Here is an 18,992-nt window from a genome sequence, read left to right as displayed (position 1 = left end):
ACATTCCCTTCGGAATGCCAAAGGGGAGGAAAAGATGTGTTTGGTGGTGGCATCAAGCTGGAAGTGGCAGAAATGGCGGAGGATGATCCGTTGAATGTGGAGTGTTGATGTTTCATTTCAAATCAAGTATCCAGACCATGGTATACAGATAGAAAAATAAGCACTGTCTATCCTCCATATGCTATGCACGTACTGTTCAACATTTCGGAGAATCATTTATTATTCATTTAGCTACTGAAATTAGGACTAAGACATACCACTGACAGGATAGCTATCATGTGATATAAATGAGTAACAATGAGTGTGTTAAAGACTAATGACTAAGGTTGCATTGTTAATGAATTCTGTACAGGTTATGTGTACTGACAGATAAAGGCAAATGAAATTATATATAATTTTGAAGGAAGGGGCAGGGTCAATTTATGGCAAATCATTTCTACCAAGCAGCACAAAACAATATCAGAAAAAGAGATTCCCACATGCCACATGGAAATAGAAACCAGTGGCATCAGAGACTATTATATTCAGCAGGATTAAAATAAAACATAGAAAGGATGAAAGATTTCATAGGTGCATTGGCAGCAATATTTAATAAGGCAATACAAATTAGGTTAATCTGAATGAAATGCTATATTATTCAAGCTGCCTTTTCTTGTAATCTATTTTTACAATGCTTTCGGTAATAATGTCACACAACCTATTTCAAAAGTATATTTGTAAAATGAATTCACATTGAATCCACCTCTTGTCTTAATAATTCAGGGGCTTTGTGCACTTCATCTTGTAACTATCTGTATATTTTGTATTTATAATTGACTCCAGCATTGTACTGTAGTAATGTGAGTAAATTATTGTGGCAGCTGAAGAGCTCTATAGTTTCTTAATAGAGGAGTCAGTCTTTAATTGGCTATACAGCCTATAATTATTCATGCTATAAGTATACACGATGCTGATGTATCCAGACATATATCATCTCTATTTTTAAGAGCTATCATTCGTGCTATGTGCTGTTTTTAGTTTGTCTTAAATTCTAGTCTGCATTGGAGTATGTCGGAGCATGAGGGAAATAGAGCTGGATGATGGCACTTATCTTTATTAGTCATTCTCTCTCGATGTCCACCTTCCTCACCCACATTCCCTCCCTTAGACTATGTCCAACTTCGATAGCTTCCTCTCTATCAAATTGATACCTATTACAAATTCATAAGTTCTTTCTGTAATGTCCTGTCCCTGCAGTACAGACTCACACGAGGTACATGCTGAAGTCAAGGTCACTCAGGACCTGCACCTTTATTACACAGCTCTCGAATGCCACACTTGCCTGAGACCTCTCCTGCAAGTGCACCCCTGATGGTAAGGTAAGCTAGTGGTTACAGGTCATCTCCAGTTACAGTCATGTATAGCATGGTAAGATACAGTTATGTACAGTAGTGTGAGATACATGACATCACCCTCCCCCAAGGTCTTATTGTCTTTATAGGTTCAGTCTCTCAGGGAGTCTACGCTCTCGCGTGGAGCATCTCAATTGTGGTTCAGTTGTTTGCCTTGGTGCCTGTTTTTCTTTCGGTGTAATTGCTGGTATCTCGCCTGGGCTGTCTGTTTCGTTCAGTATGATTGTTGGTGTCTTACCTGGGCTGTCTGTTGGGGTTGCCCTTTCCTTGGTTGTTCCCTCTGTCTGTCCACCAGGTGTGGTGTGAATTCCACATTGTAGTCTGCCTCTGGTTCAGCAGTGTTGTCGGTAAATCTACTTTTGACTTGGTCTACATGCCTCCGGCAGGTTTGGCCATTGTCCATTTGTACCACCAGTAGCCTGTTTCCTTCCTTGCCTGTTACTGTCCCTGCAAGCCATTTGGGACCCCTGCCATAGTTTAGCACAAACACTTTGTCCCCTATCTCATTCCACCCCCCCCTCGAATTTCGATCATGGTACTCAGTTAGCTTACAGCGCTTTGCCTCAATGATTTCATGCATGTCTGGGAGGATTAATGAGAGCCTTGCCTTTAAGGTCTGTTTCATCAATAGTTGCGCGGGCGGATCTCCAGTCAATGAATGCGGTCGAGATCTGTATGCCAGCAGCAGTCGCGACAGGCGGCCCTGCAGCGTGGGACCTTGGATTTTGAGCATGCCTTGTTTAATGATCTGCACTGCTCGCTCCGCCTGGCCGTTGGAGGCCGGCTTGAACGGTGCTGTCTTAATGTGATTTATGCCGTGGTCACTTCTAAAATCTTGGAATTCTGTGCTTGTGAAGCATGGGCCATTATCACTGACCAATATGTCAGGAATGCCATGCGTTGCGAACATGGTTCCAAGGCTCTCCACAGTAGTGGAGGTAGTGCTCGAGTTTATAATGGTGCATTCGATCCACTTTGAAAATGCATCTACAACTACGAAGAACATTTTGCCCATGAATGGGCCAGCATAGTCTACGTACACCCGTGACCACGGTTTGGTGGGCCAGGGCCAGGGGCTCAGGGGGGCCTCCCTGGGGGCATTACTGAGCTGGGCACAAATGGTGCACCGTCGGACGCAGAACTCCAAGTCCGCATCAATGCCAGGCCACCAGACGTGGGATTTGGCTATGGCCTTCATGAGAATGATCCCCGGGTGCTCACGGTGGAGCTCCCGGACAAATGCCTCTCTGCCTCGCAGAGGCATAACTACTCGGCTGCCCCACATCAGGCTTGGAGTGACAGCTCATGCATGCGCCTATGGAAAGGTTTGATCTCCTCGGGGCAGGCATCGCGAGCCTCTGCCCAGTCACCAGTTAAGACACATCTTTTTACTAGGGATAACGTGGGGTCGCTGGTTGCCCAGGCTCTGATTTGGCGAGCCGTCATGGACGAACCTGTGGACTCAAAGGCATTGATTGCCATGACTATCTCACAGTCCTGTTCATCAGACCCTTCCGTGGTTGCCAGGGGTAGCCTGCTAAGCGCGTCAGCACAGTTGTCTGTGCCTGGTCTGTGCCTTATGGTAAGACACCAGCATGAGTGCCCACCATTGAATGCGCGCCGAGGCGTTGGCGTTTATTGCCTTGCTCTCGGATAGTAGGGATGTGAGGGGCTTGTAGTCAGTTTCTAACACGAACTTGGCCCTGAAAAGGTACTGGTGCATCTTTTTGACACCGTACACGCACGCGAGCGGCTCCTTCTCCACCATTCCGTACCCGCGCTCCGCCCGCGAAAGTGACCTGGAGGCATAAGCAATGGGTTGTAATTTATTGACATGTTGTAAAATGCACCCGACCCCGTATGCTGACGCATCACATGTGAGAACTAGCTTTTTACCTGGATCACAGAAGGTTGCGTGCCTTGTTGAAGGCGTGTTCCTGGGCGTCCCCCCAAAACCAATCACAGCCCTTTACGAGTAGCACATGGAGAGGCTCCAGCAGCGTGCTTATGTTCTGCATAAAGTTCCCAAAGTAATTGAGTAGCCCGAGAAAGGCGCGCAGTTCTGAGACATTCCGGGGCCTGGGTGCCAGGCGAATTGCTTCGGTTTTGGGCTCTGTTGGGCGGATTCCATCAGCGGCAATCCTTCTGCCCAAAAATTCAACCTCGGGCGCGAGAAACAGGCACTTGGATTTCTTAACTCTTAGGCCGACCCGATCCAACCGCTTTAGTACTTCCTCCAAATTGCGGAGATGAGAGTCAGTGACCCTGGCCGTGATAAGTATGTCGACTTGAAATACAACCGTCACCGGGATGGACTTGAGCAGACTCTCCATGTTGCGCTGGAATATAGCAGCTGCTGACCTGATGCCGAATGGGCATCGATTGTACATGAAAAGGCCTCGATGGTGGTGAGTAGCTTAGACTCGTCAGTCAATTCTTGTGTCATATACGCAGATGTGAGATCTAGTTTTGAGAAAAGTTTTCCTCCAGCCAATGTGGCAAATAGGTCCTCCGCTCTGGGCAGTGGGTATTGGTCCTGTAGGAAGACTCTGTTTATGGTAGATTTGTAGTTCCCACAGATTCGTACGGATCCATCAGGCTTCATTACTGGGACGATGAGACTTGCCCAGTCGCTAAATTCCATGGGTGAGATAATGCCTTCCCGCAGAAGCCTTTCCAGTTCATGTTCAATCTTTTCCCTCATCACATAGGGAACAGCTCTAGCCTTGTGATGGACTGGTCTAGCATCCTGTGTGATGTAGATTTTGACTTTAGTCCCTTTGAAGGTGCCCACACCTGGCTGAAAGAGATGTTCAAATCGCTTTATAACTGTTGAGCAGGAGGTCCGTTCCTCTGACGACATGGCATGAACATCATCCCATTTCCAGTTTAGTTTTGCCAGCCAGCTTCTCCCCAGCAGTGCTGGGAGATCTCCGGGGACAATCCACAGGGGAAGTCAGTTCACTGTTCCTTTGAGTGTGACTGAGAGCATGGCGCTGCCAAGGACTGGTACAATTTCTTTGGTATAGGTCCTTAGTTTGGTGTCGACCCTTGTGAGTTTTGGTCTGTTGCTTTTGTGCGGCCACAGCTGTTCAAATTGTTGAGCGCTCATGAGGGATTGACTCGCTCCCATATCCAGCTCCATGTTGACGGGTATCCCGTTAAGTAGGACCCTCATCATTATTGGAGGCGTCTTGTTGTAAGAGCAGTGGCCATTGATCGTGTTGACCCGCTGTACCTCAGTGTCCCGGGTACTGTTCCCACTGTCTTTTGGTCCGCTTTCCGACCCTTCCGATTCGTTTACCAGCCGAGCTGCCGTTTTTCTGCACATGCGGGTCAGATGCCCTGTATAGTCGCAGTTTCTGCAAACAGTATGCTGAAATCGACACCCCTTTGACGAGTGCCTTCCCCCACATCTCCAGCACAGACCGCTTCCATTGTTTCCAAAGGATGAGTTGCGTCTGGCTGATCTCTCTTGAACTTCTCTCAGTTTGTAGTTGATTGCTCACATTGTGGATTGATGAGGTGTGAACGGCCGTTCATGTGGCCCTTGATGGCTTCTGGCGCCACTGCCTGCTGTTGAGGGCCTGCTCTCCTGCCTTTGTCTGTGTGTGGGGGTCGCGGCTTGTTTCATGCTGTGAACCCCTTGTTCCGATGTTTCGTTAGTTGTCGTACCCGCAGTATAGATCAACCTCGTTTCTTCTTCTCCTGCCAAGAATGTCTGTGCAACCAGTGCTGCTGCCTCTAGGTTCAAGTTCCTGGTCTCTATGAGCTTTCAGAATATGCCTGCGTGGCCTATTCCTTCAATAAAAATGTCTCTCAATACTTCTCTCCTTAGTTCATCGGAGAACTCACATAAGCAAGCCAACCTCCGAAGTTCCGCCACGAAGTCGGGTATGCTCTGGCCCACACAGCGCCTGTAATTGTAGAACTCTGTGTCTGGTCATGTGTAAGCTGCTCACTGGCTTCAGGTGGTCTCTTACCAGTGTGCTCAACTCTTCAAATGACTTGCTTGCTGGTTTCTCGGGTGCCAGCAGGTCCTTGATTAAGGCGTATGTTTTCGAGCCACAGCTGGTCAAGAGATGGACTCTTCTCTTGTCTGCCTTATCGTCGCCTAACCAGTCTTTGGTTACGAAGCTTTGCTGGAGCCTTTCTATAAAGTCCTCCCAATTATCTCCAGCATTGTATTTTTCCTCTGAGTCGTTGGTCACTATTCTGTGGATTCTGTAATCCCGTAACTCGTCGCCACTGTAATGTCCTGTCCCTGCAGTACAGACTCACACGAGGTACATGCTGAAGTCAAGATCACTCAGAACCTGCACCTTTATTACACAGCTCTTGAATGCCACACTTGCCTGAGGCCTGTCCTTATATACCTGTCTGGGACAGGTATCCAGTGTCTCCTGCAAGTGCACCCCTGGTGATAAGGTAAGCTAGTGGTTACAGGTCATCTCTAGTTACAGTCATGTATAGCATGGTAAGATACAGTTATGTACAGTAGTGTGAGATCCATGACACTTGCTTAAATGGATGTGATTATGGTCTTACCCACTTATTCTGAGGGTAAATCTTCTTGGAATATTGAAAAGATAATCATTAGGGGCAAAATTCAATAGCCGTTGAAAAAGGGAATGGGGATCGCGATGTATGATTAGCATGTGCCCGTTGATTCTGATATAGGCAACACGCAAACTTCGTGCTGCCTGCTAATTGAAATTATTGCAGTGTTGAGGCAAAGGGCTCAAGATCATGATAGGGTAACACCACTTAAAGCCACCCTGCACCTTTTCAAGGGGCGATGCATTCTGGCTGGAGCAGGTGCTGGAAGTGGCTGTCGAAGAGATTCTGACCTGCAAGAACACTTCTAATGGCGCAACAGGGGAGAGCACGTGCTCCAAGGTTCACTGCACTGGAGGCCTTGGTGGAGGAGTTGGACAGCAGGAGAGAGGCCTTGCTGTCATGCAAGCTCAAACTGCTACCATCATGGCTGTGCTTACCAGTGTTCAAAGGGGCTTGCAGGTTGTCACAGTAGTCCAGCAATCTGTTCTCCGACAGATGACTAGGATTGCAGAGGCGCCGCACAGGTCACTACTGCCACTCTGCCAGTGCCCTTGTTGATCCCTGTCTGCCCAGACTGCTGCCGCCCATGCCGAGATGGTGCAATCCGAAGCCGGGCTTTCCACGCCCAGAGCTGCTTCAGGTCTTCTACCAAGGCCATCTGCAGTCACTTCCACTGAAAGTCAGCAGCTTTCCACCAGCCATGCTGCAGCCACTGGGGTAGCACTGGCAGGCAAAAACACACGGAGGAAAGTACTAAGCGAATGCACAAGGATGATGTTTAATGTTTGTATGCAATATGGCATGAGTTAATTTATAAATTTGGTTTGGAATGTTTATTTTTTGTTGGCTTTAGTGTTGCATTGTGGCCATGTTTACACTGCGTTGACCAGTGACAGAGAGAAGATAAAATGTGGGACTTAGTGTGAATGTGAAATTGAGGTTGCATTTACTGGTATCGCGGCCGGATAATACGGTCATGACAGGGAGGATGAGTAGATAATGAAGCAGTCCATGGCTGCATGTAGCAAGACCTGAATGACATTCAAGCATGGGCTGATAAATGGCAAGTAATGTTCGCACCATACAAGTGCCAGACAATGACTATCTCCAACAAGCAAGAGTCTAACCACTGCCCTTGACATTCAACGACATTACCATCGCCGAATCGCCCACCATTAACATCCTGGGTGTCATCATAACCCAGAAACATAACTGGACCAGCCACATAAATACTGTGGCAACAAGAGCAGGTCAGAGGCTGGGTATTCTGCGGCGAGTGTCTCACCTCCTGACAGCCCAAAGCCTTTCCACCATCTACAAGGTACAAGTCAGGAGTGTGATGGAATACTCTCCACTTGCCTGGATGAGTGCAGCTCCAACAGCACTCAAGGAGCTCAACACCATCCAGGACAAAGCAGCCCATTTGATTGGCACCCCATCCACCACCTTAAACACTCACTCGCTCCACCACTGGCGCACCGTGGCTGCAGTGTGTACTATCTACAAGATGCACTGCAGCAACTCACCAAGACTTCTTTGGCAGCAACTCCCAAACTCGTGACCTCTACCACCTAGAAGGACAAGGGCAGCAGGCGCATGGGAACACCATCACCTGCAAGTTTCCCTCCAAGTTATGTACCATCCTGACTTGAAAGTGTATTGCCGTTCCTTCATCGTTGCTGGGTAAAATCCTGGAACTCCCTCCATAACAGCACTGTGGGAGTACCTTCACCACACGGACTGTAGTGGTTCAATAAGCAGACACACCACCACCTTTTCAAGGGCAATTAGGGATGGACAATAAATGCTGACCTTGCCAGCGACATCCACATCCCATGAACATATAAAAAAAAGGCCAAGTGAAATGCCTACTGGTGCACCCATGTCTGGGAACCAGTGGTCTGTGCAGAATCCTAGAAAGAATCCTAGAAGTCAGGAAAAGGTCCTTCAGCGCCCGCCACACCACGTCCTGTAGACTTTAGCAATTTTAAATAACTCTAGAAACCACCAAAGACAAATGCAGCAAGAGCCAGTAGAAATCAACCAGCAACTAACCTGTAAATAAGAACATAAGAGCATAAGAAATAGGATCAGGAGTAGGCTACATGGCTCCTTGAGCCTGCTCTGCCATTCAATAAGATCATGGCTGATCATCGATCTCAACTCCACTTTCCTGCCTGATCTCCATCTCCCTTGATTTCCCTTGTGTTGAAAAATCTCTCTATCTCGGCCTTGAATATACTCAAAGGCTCAGCATCCCCAGCCCTCTGGGGCAGAGAATTCCAAAGATTCGCCACCCTCTGAGAGAAGAAATTCCTCCTCATCTCAGTCCAAATGGCTTACCCGTTATCTTGAGATCATGCCCCCTAGTTCTAGTTGCTCCAGCCAGGGGAAACAAGCTCTACCCTGTCAATCCCCTTCAGAATCATGTATGTTTCATGAGACCACCTCTCATTCTTCTAAACTCCAGAGAGTATAGGCCCATTCTACTCAATTTCTCATCATCGGACAGCCCTCCCATCCCAGGAGTCAATCTAATGAACCATCGTGGCACCGCCTCCCAGGCAAGTATATCCTTCCTTAGATAAGGAGACCAAAATTGTGCACAGTACTCCAGGTGTGGTCTCACCAAGGCCCTGTTCAATTGTAGCAAGACTTCCTTAATCTTATACTCCAATCCCTTTGTAATATAGGCCTTCCTTATTGTTTGCTGTACCTACATGCTAGCTTTCTGTGTTTCTTGCACAAGGAAATCCAAATCTCTCTGAACACCAACATTTAAAAGTTTCTCACCATTTCAAAAATATTCTGGGGGCAAAATTGGCCCTTTTTTGTGCCCCGTTAGCGCTTCCGGGGGGCAAGGCAGTTTTTGCCCGGGGGAGGGGGCACCAGTGCCTACAAATTGCCTGGGAGTTTGCAGAGGCGCTGTCCCGGCAGTGGCATGCCCCACAGTCAGTGCCCCAGGCTGCCGTGCAACTGACGATGACATCATCGCTGTGCGTGGCAAACCCTCACTGCCCTGAGGGGGAAATTTGCCAGTGGGCCCTGAGGCTGACGCGGGCGGATGTCAGCGCCAGTTTCGTGGGTCGTGAAGCTGGCCGACACCTGCTCCTGGGACGCTTTTTACAGCACCCCAAACCACCATCTTTGTTCGTCGGCTGACTCTTGCGTCAGCCCGACCATGTCGGCCCTAACGGGAACGGTGCCGCCATCATGCAACCCAGCACTCCGTCCTGGGTGCTGAGTTGCTGGCCCGGTCTCACACATCCCTATTGGCCCAGTGGCAGCCACGAAAAGGCCATGCAGAGTGCGCAGCGGCTCTCCCCATTAATGGAAGGGGAGGGGTGTTGTAGTGTGGAGCATCCGCGTGGCACTGGACTCAGTGCCGTGTTACCGCACCGGCACCGCCCCCAAAGGAAGCGGCGCTCCGGAGATAGCGCTTCACTTCTTTGCGGGACATAAGGCCGGTTGAGGGCAAGCCGTCCGAGCTGGGCGATAAAAGTCCCAGCCCCGGTAGGTTACCACCCTGATCGGGGCACGGGGCAAGTTTGCCCCTCTTTTTCTATTCTTCCTATCAAAATGAATAACCTCATATTTCCCCACATTATATTCTATTTGCTACCTTACTGCCCACTCACTTAGTCAATCTATATCCCTTTGCAGACTCTTTGGAGGTTAAATTGCCTCTTTTTATAGCCCCATTGGCACCTGCGGGGGGGGGGGGGCGGTGCTAACCGGGTACAATAGCGTTTTCACCCAGAGAAGGAAGGCGCTAGCGTTCTGGGAAAATTGCCCCAGAGGTTTTGGGGGGGACACTGTGCAGCGCCACACCACACGATTAGTACCCCGGACCAGTGTACAACCGGCCATGACATCATCGCCGTGCACGACGCCTACTCACTGACCCGCGCCGACCCCTTTGCAACCCACGAGGGAAATTGCCCCGTGGGCCACGAAGCTGGCACGGGAGGATGTCAACGCAAGCTTCGTGGGTTTCAAAACTGGTGGACATCCACAGCCAGGGCGCCCCTTAAAGGGGAGGCCTTTAACGCACCGGGCCGCTTTTTTTATTTGCTGGCCGATCTTCCATTGGCCCGACAATGGTGGCCCTCGCATCAACCGGACCGCCAGCATGCAGTCTGGCACTCTGTTTTGAGTGCTGGCCTGGTCGATCGCATCCCTGGTGGCCCAGTGGTGGCCACCAAAGGGCCTGGAGAGTGCGCAGCGGCCCTCCCCTTTAATGGAGCGGGAGGGGTGTTGTAGTGCATCAGCGCTACGCGGGGCATCCGCATCCCGTGACCTCCTCAGCGTGGCACTGCCGCCCTTGGAGTGCCCCTCCAAGGAAGCAGAGCACCGAAAATAGCGCGCCGTTTCCTTTGAGGAGCACATAGCCCAATTCCGTTTCGGTGGTAGGCTTCCAGGTCGGCACTGGAAAGTTATCGTCTCCAATCGGGGCGAGCGGCACTTTCGCCCCCCCTTTGTGTTTTCCTCCCAGCTTACTGACCAACCTAGCTTTGTATTGTCAGAAAGCTTGGATACATTACACTCACCCCCTTCTTTTAAATCATTAATGTAGATGGTAAATAGTTGAGGCACCAGCACTGATCCTTGCGGCACCCCACTAGTTACAGCCTGCCAACCTGATAAAGACCCGGTTATCCTTACTCTGTATTTTCTGTTCGTTAACCAATTCTTTATCCATGCTATGATATTACCCCCTTATCTTGTGTAATAACCTTTTATGTGGCACCTTGTCAAATACCTTTTGGAAATTCAAATATACTACATCCACTGGTTCCCCTTTATCTACCCTGCTCGTTACATCCTCAAAAATCTCTAATAAATTTGTCAAACACGATTTCCATTTCATAAAACCATGTTGATTCAGCCTAATCATGTTATGATTTTCTAAGTGCCCTGATACCACTTGCTTAAGAATGGATTCCAGTATTTTCCCGACGACTGATGTCAGGCTAACTGCCCTGAAGTTCCCTGGCCTGTTTTCTCCCTCCCTCCTTTCTTGAATGGCAGTGTTACATTTGCTACCTTCCAATCTGCTGGGACCGTTCTAGAATCTAGAATCGAAATAGGTGATGATCCTTTTAAATAGCACTGGTGGGTGGTCCTTCCTGCTGCTGAACGCATGTTCAGCTGTGCGTGCTTAAAAGAGGGTGTTAGCTGAAGTGTTGGGATCCAAAATGACGACGCTGGTGTTACACCCTGATTGACGACACGATCTTCCTACTCTGCATACTTCCGGTGCATGCTCCTTGCGCATGTGCTAATGTCCTACCCAAGTTGGCGTTTGGCGCGGCTCATACCAGAAGTGTGTGCATGCTGCGCACGCCTTTTTGGAACCAAAAGGCCACCGTAGCTCCCAAACAATCGGCGCTACGGAACAAATTTTGTGGCCATATCTTTTCTTGTGATTGTCTTACAAGTGATTCAATCTACCTCCCTTGAGGTGAAGCACTTCTCCCAGCAAGATAACTCTATTGGTTTCTTTCCGGGAAAGCTTTTACCAAGAAGATGGCCGTGACTCAATATTGACTGTGGGCCTTATGAAATCACATGGCTTCAGAGCAAGGAAGTCTCCTCCCGTCCTCTCTTAGCTGATGAATCAGTATTCCTCCATGTTGAACACCAGTTGGACAGAACACTAAAGGTAGCAAGGGCAGAGAACGTACACTGGGTAATTTGTGCACAACAAGGTCCCACAAACAAGCAATGAGATAATGATGAGATAATCTGTTTTAGTGATATTGGTTGAGGGATAAATATTGGCCAGGACACTGGGAGAACTCTCCGTTCTTCTTCAAAATAATGCCATGGGATCTTTTATGTGCACCTGAGAGGTTAGATGGAGCCTTGATTTATAATCTAATAAAAGACAGTCCTCTGACATTGCAGCACTCCCTCATTACTGCACTGAAGTGCCAACCTTGATTATGTGCGCCAGTCTGTGGAGTGGGGATTGAACCTATGATCTTCTGACTCAGATGTGAGAGTGCTACCACTGAGCCAAGGCTGACACATTACAATGTGGGAAATTGCCCAGGTATGTTGTTGGATTCCTCAAAGCCACTACAAGGGAACCACTCCTACATCACCAGTGCATCATCAAGCAAATGCCAAATGCTACGGTTGCAAGAGATAGCACCTTCATTAGTTTCCCTGTAAAAAGGAGAGAAATTATCTGGATAGTTTGCAGAGCTTTTACTGAGAAGCAGGATTAAGTGCAAAAACATTCAAGCTGGCATCAATGTGGATATCAGGGTCTGTTTGGCTCAGTGTTAGCACTCTTGCTTTTGAACGAGAAAGTTGTTGGTGCAGCATCACTACAGCCTTGAGTATATAATCTCGGCTGATATATCATTGCCGTACTGAGGGAATGTGTGCATCTCTTCTGTGCCTTCAGCAGCCTGGTATCCCACTGCTGTCTCATCTCTTCTTTCAAAAAGAAAAAATACAGGGAAATCCTCATTTTAAAAACTCTGTATAAATAAGCGTAAATCTGATGATATCAATGTTAATACTAAAGTTTTGAAGTTGTTATCTGCCTTATCCCTCGGACCTAGAAACCCTGGATTCCTGTTCTATATAGGAACTAGTGCAAACAAGGTGGAAATGATGGAAAATGGGGCACATGATATCATGATGTAATATTCCCCTCAGCCACATGGGTGGGTGTTTCCTGCAGCCACTGGAAATAACAGAGGAAAATGGGATACGCAAAAAAACAGGCTGGGTTCCAAAATAATGGAACTCTTCCCAGTTTACCATTTCGGTCTGCCCAATGTATGAACAAAACCAAAAAAAAAACTTGCATTTATATAGTGCCTTTCACGACCACCAACATCTCAAAGCACTTTATAGCCAATGAAGTGTAGTCACTGTTGTAATGCGGGAAACGCGGCAGCCAATTTGCGCCTGCAAGCTCCCACAAACAGCAATGGTGATAATAACCAGATAATCTGTTTTTGTTATGTTGATTGAGGGATAAATACTGGCCAAGCCATCGAGGATAACTCCCCTGCACTTCTTCGAAATAGTGTCATGGGATCTTTTACATCCACCTGAGAGAGCAGATGGTTTAATGATTCATCCGAAAGGCAGCACCTCCAACAGTGCAGCACTCCCTCAGCACTGCGCTGGAGTGTCAGCCTAGATTTATCTGCTCAAATCCTTGGAGTAGGACTTGAACCCACAACCTTCTGACTCAGAGCTGAGTGTGCTACCCAGCTGACCAATTGGAAAGTGCAGGCTAGATTATTTCTGTAATTCCACAACTACCCTCAGAAGTGTCAGCAGGGTCCAACATCTATTTTGTCATCTGATTGCAAGCAAAATATATTTGCATGGGAAGAATGTCCTCTCTGCTGGGGCTCATGTACTTCAAGCTGAATACCAGTTGTGGCAGTAACCCAAATTTAAAGTGACTGCCAGTTTTTTATATATCTATTTAATCAAGTAAAATCAGTATGTATATTGCTTGCTCCATTTTAGAAACAGGTTAACATCTCTTATGGATTCTACCCTTCGTGTCTTGCCTGTTGATGTCCCCATAATAGGATTTCCCATTGTCAAGTGAGCAGCTATTGACTGTCACAGTCCCAGTCTCAGTCATGGCTGCAGGTCCAACTCGACCATTAAATGAAGCATCAGATTCTCCACACTGCAAGAGTGTAGCCAATTATGCAGCTCCCCTGCCTAAATAGCAGAGGAGGGTTTAAATTTTAAAATCATATGGTTGTTAAACCTTTACTTTACTCTACCTTCTATTTTTCAATTGATATCTTCTGAACTTTTCTTGAGCTTGGGCCTCGAGGCCTATCCCTGCTGCCTACCAACCTCATCTCCCACCTCCTACAGTTGACTGCAGACCTCTCCCCTGCATATTTAAGTATTGAAACTAAAGTTCCTTTACAATTGATTTTTGCTGGTTTCTTCCTTTATATTACTGAGTAAATTCTCCAAAGTCAGGCCTAGAGGCCTGAACTTATTAATGCCAGGATCCCTTTCTGCCTCTTGCTGTTCTCCCAATCTGGCCTCACCACCCTCTCCGACTTCGATTGCATCTTTGGTGATTTTTATTTTTAACTTTCTCAGATAATTGCTTCTTTTAAATTATTAATTTAAAAAAATCTTTGCCTCTGTGAACAACAGATTTTTACTTCTTTTAAAAAATTGCTCTCCTTCTTCTTCTCCCTTTCACTGTGCCCCCTCTCCCTGCACTCTTCCATTCTTCCACTGCCCCTGCCACTTCTCCCCTCTCTCATCGAATCGGACAGCACAGAAGGAAGCCACTCACACCATCGTGCCTGGATCAGCTCTTTGAAAGAGCTACCCATTTAATCCCACTCCCCTGCTCTTTTAGCTTTAGCATAGCTTCCTTGCTTTTGTACTCGATGCCTTTATATATAAATCCAAGGATAACTGCATTTCTCCAAATGTCCATATCAATTCTCCCCTTTCCTCCGCCCGGTCCCCCTCCGCCACCCCTTCTCCTCCTCTTTCTCCCTTTGTTTTTTGTTCCGACTTCTCCTTATCCCCCCTAACCAAGTTCTGCTCTGGCTCGGTGTACCCTGCAGATTGCATCAGTGCAGCCACTTCCTCTGTGCACCATGCCCCACTGTGACATCGTCCAGCAACTTGGATTCTTCTCTACCTCCAACTCGCTCCCCTCCGTCTCTAGACTTTACTCCCAGCCTCTAACTGTACGCTAGCATCTCAGTATGTTTTAGCCTCCCCCTAAACTCTCACTCTGCTGAAACCCTCAACTCTTTGGACTCTAACCCTGCTCTATCTTTCCTCCCCCACCATGCTTTATCTTCCTCCTCTATCCCATTCTACTTTCTCCCTCTAGCATCTTCTTGCCTTCAAATTCACAGTTCTCCCATATTCTTAGTCCAATTATCCCCCACCATCTAACCTCACTTTGCTTGAGGACTACACTTGGTTGAAACTCCCTTTGGGTGGAGCTTGACTTTGTGCAATTGTACAAAAACGGTGATAGCGAATCGGCAGTGCCTTTTATATCTCTCGCGATTTTTATTTCCATTGACTTCAATGCATTCACAACATGCTCCCGCCCACTGCAATGTTAACTGCGCAGTTTTTAGTTTTGGGCAAGGTGCTTACCACAGGCTCATTAATATTTAGAAATCGGGGTCCTATGATGCAATTAGTTAGCCATTCCCACCGGTTTCTGGCAGGAGTCGGACATCCAACATAGAAATGAGGTTTGAAAGTTAAAATTGCCAGGGCCTCATTCCAATTAAGTCATGGTTTTAGAATGTGCAATATGAGTATCAAAGTATGTAGCACCTTTAATATAAGAAGTGTTGTACAGATTATATCGACACAAAAAGGCTGGAATTTGCTATACTGCTAACATCATACACCAGTAACACATCTGACTGATTGCTTGAATAGATGGAAATGGTGTGATGGATGACAGACAAAACATGATTGAGACAATTCTTATTTTCATTAGTTGCATTAAATAATAATTGTCAAATCAATTTCTAGAGAGTGCTCATTGATAGAAGCAGCTGATGTTTTTGCGAATTCCATTTGGATGATCCTTATAAAAATCGTATGGTAAACTATTGCCTGAACAATATTTACAATACTTTATTCACACCTTCAACTATGTAGGTGATGACAAGATTAAAAACGTATTCATTTTAATCCATTGGGGCTGAAATTGGCCTTCTCAGAAAGGCCCGTTAGCGGCTCCGGGAAGAGTTAAAGGGCGCTAAAAGGTTTTCGTCCCGGGCGCAGCAGCCAAAGCGCCCCCGTCCCCGGAATTGACCCCGGGGCTCCGCCAGCGAAAAGTGGTTTGCACCGTGCCCCGAGATTAGCGCAATGGCGTGATGGATGCATGACAATGACATCATCGGTGTGTGTGCAAGCTCCTTTGTGCCACTCAGGGAAAAGTTGCCTGCAGGCGCGAGGTCGATGTGGGGCATTGCCACCGACAGGCTCTCGGTGCGAGAAGTTCTGGTAGCTGCAGTGCCCTGGCCGCCCTAAAGGGGAGGTGGGAACCCTGCAGTCGCCGTCGTTTTTCAATCGGCACAAAATTGAAGGCCGCTGGTGTGGCCGGGCCACCAACATGCTGGCGTGGCTGACACCCACCCTGGTGGCCCAGTGGATGCCACGAAAGAGGCTGAAGAGTTTGCGATGGCCCTCTCTTTTAAAAGAGACGTTGTGGAGCATCAGCGTGATGTGTCACGCCCGTGTCGCATTGACATCATCAGTGTGGCGCTGATGGGCTGAGCGCGGAGCTGAACATCTCGCCCAGCAACCGCCACGCGAATGCCAGGCAAACGCTCCATTACTGAAGCAACAATTTTTTTAATCAAAGAGGCTAACTCCGCACCTGACCCTGCACAAAAGAAATCACATAAATCGAACTGATCGCCCCAAACCCAGCGCTTGATTGAATTACTTGATGAGATAACAGAGAAGGTTGATCAAGGTAGATGTTGCATAAATGGGGGCTGAAATTCAGGGTCTGTATAAGGCCCGTTACTGCCATTTTGCGGCGGCCATGCGATGAAACCGAATGGCCACCTGCATTCCAGTCCATTGGCCGTCCTGACCCAAATTCAGCTCAGGGATTTTTGGCCTGTCCCCACTTCCCCTCCACTGCTGCCGACCACCGCAAGTGCGTCATCAAAGTGCACACCGCCGCTAACCCGCACCTCCATTTCAATCCGCCCCAAATTTGCTGAAAAAATCCATGTGGCACTGAATGGTGCATCGACAGCTTTTTCTGTCGGTGCACCTTGTCTGCTCTCTCTTTACCCTGGCGGTGTGGTGGCCATTAAAGGCGAGAGCTGAATGCCGCGGCCGTTATCTTATTTCTTTTGCCGGCCGACTTCCATATCGGCCAGACTATTGTTCCCCCGAGTTCGGCCGGGCCCCTCTTGGGTGCCAGACTGCTGGCCCGGCCGAAATCCTCCCCGGTGGCCAAAGCTAAAAAATCCCGGATTCTCTCCCCTTTAATGGAGGGGAGAGAGCGTGGTGACGCACACACGCTGTGACCTCACCACTGCTCCGCCGCTGAGTGACAGCAGCGGAGACTCGATCCCGCCAGGACTTCCGCCCCCTCAGCAGGACTTACCGCAGCACTTCCGCCCCCACTATGACCAACTTCCAGTCCAACGTTAAAAAACCTTCAAGGTCCTGAAAATCAATCGGATGGCCGCCTCATCGCTCCCGGCGGAAAAACCAGGTAAAAAAATCATAGGTGCGCAGCTTTCCGGCGTGCCGGAATTTCGGCCCCATGGCCTTTCAGAAGGCATTCAACAAAGTGCCACACAGGAGGCTTATTAAGAAGCTGGAAGCTTATTGAATTAAGGGGAAGGTGGTGCTATGGATACAAAATTGGCTCAGTGACAGGAAGCAAAGGGATGGGTGAATGTTTTTCAGACCTAGAGGTAGTTTGCAGTGGTGTTCCCCAAGGGTCAGCTTTGGGTCCATTACTCTGTGCAATTTTTACAAACAACTAAAGGCTCAATTTTCCTCAAAACATTTTTTTGGCATACTTGAAGAGTTACGCACAGTTTATGAGGGCCTAAGGATGCCAAAAAAAATTATTCTAAGTTTCCCTGTTGGATTTCTTCATTTTGGCATGGCGTAACACGACCTTTGGTTTTGGGGGTGGAGTCTTGATCTATGCCAAAAAGATCAGGCTGCCATGGTAACCAGGGACACAATGCAAGCTGAAGCTGCAAAGTGAAGCATACAGCCAACTCCCAACACATTAAAAGAATTGAAAAACACATAGCAGCAACTTACCTCCAACCCCGCCCGAAGGGCTTGCCAGTCCGGTCCCATTCTTGGTCCCCATTCTCCCAGTCCGGTACCATTCTTGGTCCCCGGAACACACACACACATACACACACACACACTCTCTCTTGGACTGGGTGTGTGAACCGGGGACCAAGAATGGGACCGGACAACCTTCGGGCGGGGTTGGAGGTAAGTTGCTGTTGCTGCTCGGTGTTTTTCAATTTTTTCTGTGTGTCCGGGCATCTGCTGCGCCGATTTCCTTAACTCTAGGTAAGGTTTCTCTGCAGAGGCCACATACACTGGTCTAAGCAGAACTGGAGTAACTCTCAGCTAGCCAAACTTCCCTAAATGGCCAGAATTGGTGTAGGTGGCTGGTTACCTTTGGCTGAAAAAAAAACTGACCTAAAAAAATCGTAACCAACTGAGTTACACTGGTGCAAATTGATTGGGGAAACTGTGGTTTTTCAACTTAGGCCAAAAAGAGCAGCCTGCTTCAAAAGAACGGCGCAAATCACTGGGGAAAATTGAGCCCTTTATGACACAATTTTGAAAATTGTAGTTGGTGTGTATATACACAAATCCTTAAAGGTGGCAGGGCAAGTTGATAAGGTGGTTAATAAAGCATATGGGATACTTGGGTTTATAAATAAAAGAATAGAATATAATAGCAAAGAGATCATGCTAGAACGTTATGAAGCACTGGTTAGGCCTGAGCCAGAGTACTGTGGACAACTCTTGTCACGAAACGTCAGGAAAAATGTAAAAGGGTACAGAGGTTTACCAGGATGTTACCAGGGATGAGGGACTTCAGTTATGAGGAGAAGTTGGAAAAGTTCGGACTGTTCTCCTTTGAACAGAAAACGTTAAGATGTGACCTAATAGAGGTTTTGATGAGAGGTTTTGATAGAATAAATAGGGAATAAATATCCCTTAGTGAGTGCGTCAACAACTAAAGGTCATAGATTCAAAATAATTGGAAAAAGATCTAGAGGGGAGATAAGGAGAAATTTTTTCATTCAGAGGGTTGTCAGGATCTGGAATGCTCGGCCTGAAAAAGTGGAGGAAGCTGACCCCATAAATAATTTTAAAAGGGAGTTGGACAAGTATTTGAGGATGAGGAACTTATAGGGTTACAGAATAAAGCAGGGATGTGGGACTAAGCACAACTCCTCTTTCAAAGAACCAGCACAAGAACGATGGGCTGAATGGCCTCCTTCTGTGCTGTAAGTTTCTATGGTT

Source organism: Pristiophorus japonicus, chromosome 15 (assembly GCF_044704955.1).
Source record: "Pristiophorus japonicus isolate sPriJap1 chromosome 15, sPriJap1.hap1, whole genome shotgun sequence".
In the NCBI taxonomy this organism is placed as follows: domain Eukaryota; kingdom Metazoa; phylum Chordata; class Chondrichthyes; family Pristiophoridae; genus Pristiophorus; species Pristiophorus japonicus.
This window is presented reverse-complemented; position numbering follows the sequence as displayed.